Source organism: Pogona vitticeps, chromosome 3, assembly GCF_051106095.1.
Source record: "Pogona vitticeps strain Pit_001003342236 chromosome 3, PviZW2.1, whole genome shotgun sequence".
In the NCBI taxonomy this organism is placed as follows: Eukaryota; Metazoa; Chordata; class Lepidosauria; order Squamata; family Agamidae; genus Pogona; species Pogona vitticeps.
Window position 1 is genome coordinate 28,081,420 of NC_135785.1, and position 6,977 is coordinate 28,088,396.

Here is a 6,977-nt window from a genome sequence, read left to right on the forward strand (position 1 = left end):
AAAATTTATTTATTTATTTTATTAGATTTATACCCCGCACCATCTGGCAGCCAGGCATGTCAGAGTAGCATTGCACAAGAAAACAGGTACAGAATTAGGGCTCTTTCAAATATTCACAAATATTTTCAACAGTTGTTTTGAAAGTGGTATAAATAAACACAATTGAAAATATTTACTTCTCAAGCATTAAGACAGTGTTAGAATGCTTCAGTGCTTCATGGGTCAGTTTTCTTTTCTTTTCTTTTCTTTTCTTTTTGCTATTATCCTTGCTGTCCCTGGCCTCAGCTGCCCACCTTCCCATCTAACCCCTTGATCTAGTGATATACATATTGGTTGGAATCCTATTGGAGTTCTACACCATCATCAGTCTGATTGCATAAATGGCAATAGTGATTAACTAATTAGCAAGTTGTTCTTCACATTTTTGTGCCAGACGTACAACTTGGCCTGTGATCAGGAATGCAAACAGCAACATGTTAATCAGCATAATTCACTCCTGCTGTTTACATAATTATACTTACAACAGTGTAAATCCTTGATAGGATACAGGCCAAGTGATTTTTAAGTCTTTAGTTTAGGGTAATCTAGTGTGCCAGCTGTACCCATTCCTGGGGATGTCTGATATGGCTAAGGTGACACATGCGTTACTTACATTCTGGCTGGTTACTGTAACATGTTCTATGTGGACAGCCTGTAGAAAGTGTCAGGAAACTTCAGCAGGTGTAATGCGCAGCAGCCAGATTGCTGACTGGAGCTGGTTACAATGCTTTTTTTTTCATTAAAAAGGAGAAAACACTGATTTATAGCAGAATCCTTCACATAACTACTCAGACATTATATTCCACTTAGTTCAGTGGGGATTACTTCCAAATAAGTGGGTACAGAACTACAGTCTTAACTAGAGATAGGCATGAATTGAAAAACAAATGGCAAAGTTTATCCAAACTTGCTAATTCATCAATTCACGAAGATGAAACAATGAATTTTCAGCAATGTTTGATTTGTCAATTTGTTGGGCAATAAAACACACACTCCAGGCACCTAGTGATGCTAAAATATCAGAGACGCTTCCACTGACTCTCCTCTATAATCCCTCAAGGTTTGATGAAGCTTGGGATTCAGATGTCCAAGATATACATCCACAAAGAGGGCCGCCCAGGAAAGTTTCCCGCGAGCACCTAGAGACATCAAAATCACGAAGAAGCTTCCCATGGCTCTCCTCTACACCAGTGGTCCCCAACCTTGGGCCTCCAGATGTTCTTGGACTTCAACTCCCAGAAATCTTGGCCAGCAGAGGTGGTGGTGAAGTCTTCTGGGAGTTGTGATCCAAGAACATCTGGAGGCCCAAGGATGGGACCACTGCTCTACAATATCTCCCAGTTTGGTGATAATTGGATTTTCCCAAACCAGCTGCTAAAGGGCACTTTCCTGGAAGGACTCAGTTTGTGGTTGTAGAATTTGGATGTCCAGAACCAAACTTCACTAAACTTGTAGGCCTTGTAGAGGTCAGGAGAAGCTTCTCTGTGAATTTGGTGTCTCTAGGTGCTGGTGTTTGTGTGTCATTTTATAGGTTTTAAAGTGAAAAACAAACTGACAAATCAATGCATCAATTTGACAGAAAAAAATAAATTCGTAATTTGTGATTTATCATAAATTAAGTCAAAAAGAATCACCACTCTTCTGATTTGTGCCCATCTCTAGTCTTAACCTGGAAAAAATCTGAGATCAAAATTTAACACAGGACTCAGCCCATAGATTTGACCATGAGACATCTATCATTCCTTTATACAAACTGAGAAGTCACTATATGGTGTATCAGAAGGCTAGGAAAGGAAGCAACAATGACTTCAGGATGTCATTTCAATTTAACACAAAACTGGTATTAAAGTGTAAGTTTTTGTCACAAAAATACTAAACTATTTCCAAATACAGATTTGTGATTTTTCTTTTATATCCTTAGATGTTAAAGATGGCCTATAATTATATTTTAAAGATTGACTGAACGTCCAGATGAAAATTTATGGGTACTTCTTCTTTAAGAAGGAGCTATTACTCATGCCATTGTCTGCAAATGTCTGCAGTTACCCAATTACAGGAACAGTTTTACCAATGTGTAACCTGGTCTTCTTTGTGTGTTCTTCTTAGAAGACCACAAACAGGAATTTTTGTGACCAAAGAAACAAGAATAGGTCATAGGAATTATTGTAAACAGGGAAGCACAAAGGGAGAAGTTTCTTGGAAGATATTTTTGCCACCCATTGTGCTAGATTGGACCATTCATGGAACACCATTTCTATTGGGTTTTAAAAGAAGTATCACAAACATTAAGAGAATGTCAGAAATGTAAGCATACGCAAGAGCAGAGCAGGGAAAGGGTTATCTGGCTGCCCAGATATTGTTGGGCTCCAGGTCCCATCAGCCTTCACCAACACTGGGATAATGGGAGTTACAGTCCAAAAACTACTTTTTCAATGTGTCAAGTATTTCCCCTACTGTTAATGGCTACTAGTCAAAACAATTCAATGAACACAGTGAGGTTGTTGCTGCAGCTGGCTGGGTTTGCTCCGACCGCCATTTTGTTTCAGAAGAAGTACTACAATTGGATCCAGTAGGCAAAAATATGTAGAGCGAACACCCCAACATTCTCACATACACATATGCACAAAATGTCAGGGAAGCAAGCAAACAATCCCTTACATGCTTGGTGAAGGATCACCATAAGCACATATGCATGCCCACGGGTTCACACCTACACAGAAACACAAACATCTGCACACACAAGTTTACAGACTTACACTCAGGTTGGCTGTGGATTTAAAGACTAGTGGTGACAGAGGGCCTGCAAGCACATAAAGCTCCTCGCACAGAAAGAGTAGGGAATTTCTTAGACAGTAAGCCAATACTGGACACAACAGTGGGTGCTTCTGAAGTTCCAGGCTCTTACAAACACTGCAATACTGGACCTAATATATGTTTGCTAAGACCAGGCTCTTACAAACACTGCAATACTGGACCTAATATATGTTTGCTAAGACCAGGCACACAAGTCTGTATCATGAGATGGCTCTCTAAAAGTCAATGTTGCTTTTGAAGGCAAAGACAAACTCCAGTTTGATAGGTCAAATGTAACTAGCAAAAGAAGAAGTATGGGAAAGGCTACAGCTCGCTTTAGCTCACTTTACATACATGTTCAGTTCTATAACTTTCAGAGGTTGGCCATTTAGTATGTCACATCAAAAGCAACAATGAAGTTTCACCACAAGACAAACAATTTCAGCCTATTTCATCAGAAATGGACAATCATGTCGCATTGTCCATGAAGTTGCTTCCAACTTATGATGGACCTATAAATTACTGACCGACCAATCACTAACAGGCCCGCGCAGGTCTTACAAACTAAAGGTAATCTTGCTCTGTCTTCCTTTCTTTTTTCTCTTTTCTTTTTTAATATAACAAATATTAAAGCATGAACATCTAACAGGAAGAACTGATACAAAAACCTTCTCTGATATCCTAAGAAGGCACTGCAAGTCAGTGTAAGTATCAATGAATCAATCTGACCAAGGACATAACTCACAAAAAGGTTTAATTTCTGTATTCCCAGAGCATCAGACTTCACTGGAGTGGAAGAAGCAATCTGAAGGATGTTGCTGTTATTTTCCACTCATTTGTCAAAACATTTTAGCTAATGTATACAAGCACACTAACTATAATATATATAGAAGAATGTTAGCACAGAATTAAATGAACTCTGAGTAAAATGAAATAAGGTATTGTTAAAAGAAAACATTTGAATCAAACTAAGCTTTAAAAAGTACTTAGAAGTTTATTAATAAGAAAATGTAGCATTCAAAAGTAATTAAAACAAATTAAAAGCATATTAGTAAAAAATACAGCATTTCATTCTATTTCTGATTTTTCCACTTATTCAGTCAGTTTCCCTCTGTATTTTTTCGTAGTCCCTGCTTTAAATGAAAACCTGTTCTATATGTCATACTACTGCATATTTTCCAATATACTAAATCAGTACTAAATATCAAGGTCTAACCATGTGATATGTGAACACCTTCCTTGAGATCGTTAATACAGGAAGGAAATGTGCCTGGTGAAAAAAATGAGGAAGAACATGTTTATAAGACACAAGACAGCTTGTGAAATCAGGCTTCTCTACTGTTTGTACAGTGGCATGAGGTTGTCTAGTACAAAAGTAGTTGTCACATATCCTGCAACAAAAGGTAAGTTATTTTATTCATGGTCTTATTTTACATATTCATATATTTAATCGTTATTATCAGGCTACTCACAAAAACATTTCATTCATAGAATTCTGCAAAACAATTAGAAAATTTACTGTTTATATACAAAGTGTGTTTATATTATAATGTAATAATCACATATAAACTTACTTGCTCTGTGTGTGTGTGTGTGTGTGTGTGTGTGTGTGTGTGCGTGCATGTGTGTGTGTGTGTGTGTGTGTGTGTGTGTGTGTGTTTAAATTGAAGTGTGATATAACAGATAGAGTGCCAGATTAGGATTCAGGGGACCCAGGTTCAAATTTGTGCTGAACCATAAAAACTCACAAGGGGAGGAGATGTTTCTCATAAAGCTTCTTGTTAAATATTTCACATACCCTGTACATTGCCACAAGTTTGAAGTGATTCAGTGGCACATAACAACAATACACAATGTGTATTGTAGCTGTAAACTTTAATGTATAACACAATAAAATTTGGAGGAGAAAAGAACTCTGTTTAGCTTTGAACTGCAACACAACGCTTACTTTTTCAATCAGGTATATTTATACATGCATGTGCCACTTTCCCTCCAAGCAGCTCAATACACCTTACATGATCCTCCCTTTTCTCGTGTTACTCCCAAAGCATCCTTGTGAGGTAGGTTAGTCTGAGAAAGAGGAGAAGGCACCCTGTAAACCTCTTTGGCTGACTGGTGATTTAAACCAGTGTTACCCCAGTCTAGCACTACACTATATCATACTGAATATACCATCTTCTGAGGTATATTTTAAAGGCACTGTGCCATGTTCCACAGAATAAATGTGCTAGTCCCAGGCATGATGAATAGCTTTGGTATCTTTTGTCCCCTGAAGCATGGCCGTCCCAGCCCACATTTTGAGGCATGTCTGAACTTCAATAACATGTTATCACAAGTTCAATGTAATTCAGAACTGTGATGCCTATAAGTGAATTCAAAAGTGTCATAATTCTAAATTACATGATACACTTCTGGCTTCTTGCCTGAATTAGGGAGGACCATCCCGAAATGACCTGAAAACTTCACTATTTATATGTGTGCTTATTTCCTGGGGAAATGTGTACAATTTGAATTCTCTCATCATAAAAAATTACTCTTACACACAAATATACAAAAAAGAAAATTTCCCATTGATCGCTTGTGCAAGTGAAAATCCCTTTTGGCTGGCTTGATTTAGGCAAAGTAAAAAATAGCGACAAGAATAAAAAGTCTGTTGTTATACAGTAAACACCATTATCTCACCTGAAAGTTATGGTAACCTATGGTTTTGTAATTAACAGCGCTGCTCAGGTCTTTCAAACTAAAAGCTGTGGCTTCCTTTATGGAGTCTGTCTAGCTCACATTACAGCTTCCTCTTTTCCTACTGCCTCATAATTTTCCAATCATTAATATCTTTTCCAGTCAACTTGTCTTCTCATGCTATGTTCAAAGTACAAAAGCCTCAGTTTAGGCACTATAGCTTCTAGTGAAAAGTCAGGTTGGATTTAATGTAGAACCTATTTATTTTTCTTTCTCGTGGTCCACAGTATCAATTAAAGTTGACTTTAACACCATATTTAAAAAAAAACAATAAAAACTTCAATTTTCTTTTCCCCTTAATTTTTTGTTTATATAGGAAATCTTTAAAAAATTCAGTTTTGTGACTATCAACATAAAAAAAAAACATTTAAGTTATCTTATTCTTCCTTTTCTTTAAACAACCCAGATAATTAATAAATAATGCAATTGACTTGGACATCTTCTCTTCTGTCAATCTATCTGGAACCTGTGAAGGGAAAATATACCCCTAGGAGGGTATTAGCTTGTGATCCTTGGATGGGCATATCTTCTCATGGGAAAGTAGTATATCCTCTCCTTTGTCAAAAGCCCTCAACATTAGGGAGTAAAATCCCACATTTCCATATCATATGCAAAGCAAAACTTCTCTATTGCTTAGGAGGCCTTTTGACACAGCAGTTAAACTGCAGCACCGCAGTCAAAACATGCTCACAACCTAAATTCAAAACCAATGGGCTCAAGGAGCCGACCCAAGGCTTTCTCCTTCTCCCATTCTTTCAAGGTCAGTAAATTGAGGGCCCACCTTGCTGGGGGTGGGGGCAATATATATAATTAAACTGTAAACGGCATTGAGAATACTGTAAGCATTATGGAGTGGTATATAAGCAGCACACTTTGCTTTACTTTAAACATTAAATCCTAATCAAGTCAATGCCTAGTGAGCAAATAGATTGCTTTTGTACTTGATAAAGAAATGAATTGTAAAATGTTATTTTCCTTAAAACTTTAATTCTGAAAAGGATTTCTGTATAATTGTTTTACAGACTAGCTGCTTCAGCAAAATATATATTTTAATATATATTAATCTTTCTATTCCCAGTTAGGGAATAGATAGATTAATACCTTTAATAATACTGGGGAAACTTGCTGTTTTTCTTTTTATTTCACTTTGTAGTATAATTATACAAGTTGATGCAAATCTACTATCTTACTCTCTGGAGTTTTACCCTTTCTCTATCCATACCTACCCCCCCCCTAATTCTAAATTCCCCTCCCCATAACCCTATCCCAATTGAAAAGAATAAAAAATTGAAAAAGTGGAATAAAATATATATTTATTGCTTGATCTTTAAAATAAACAGTTCTTTTATTATTTTTATAATGACTGACATCCCATCTACTATTCCTTCTGCAGTCTCTTTTTCTAA

The 6,977-nt window shown here is 36.8% G+C and overlaps 1 protein-coding gene across 7 annotated transcripts in view; it reads right to left on the minus strand.

The window, feature by feature from the left end:
- MED12L (mediator complex subunit 12L) overlaps positions 1 to 6,977 on the minus strand; it is a 205,302-nt gene that overhangs the window by 67,475 nt on the left and 130,850 nt on the right. The gene's annotated exons all lie outside the window — the stretch shown is intronic.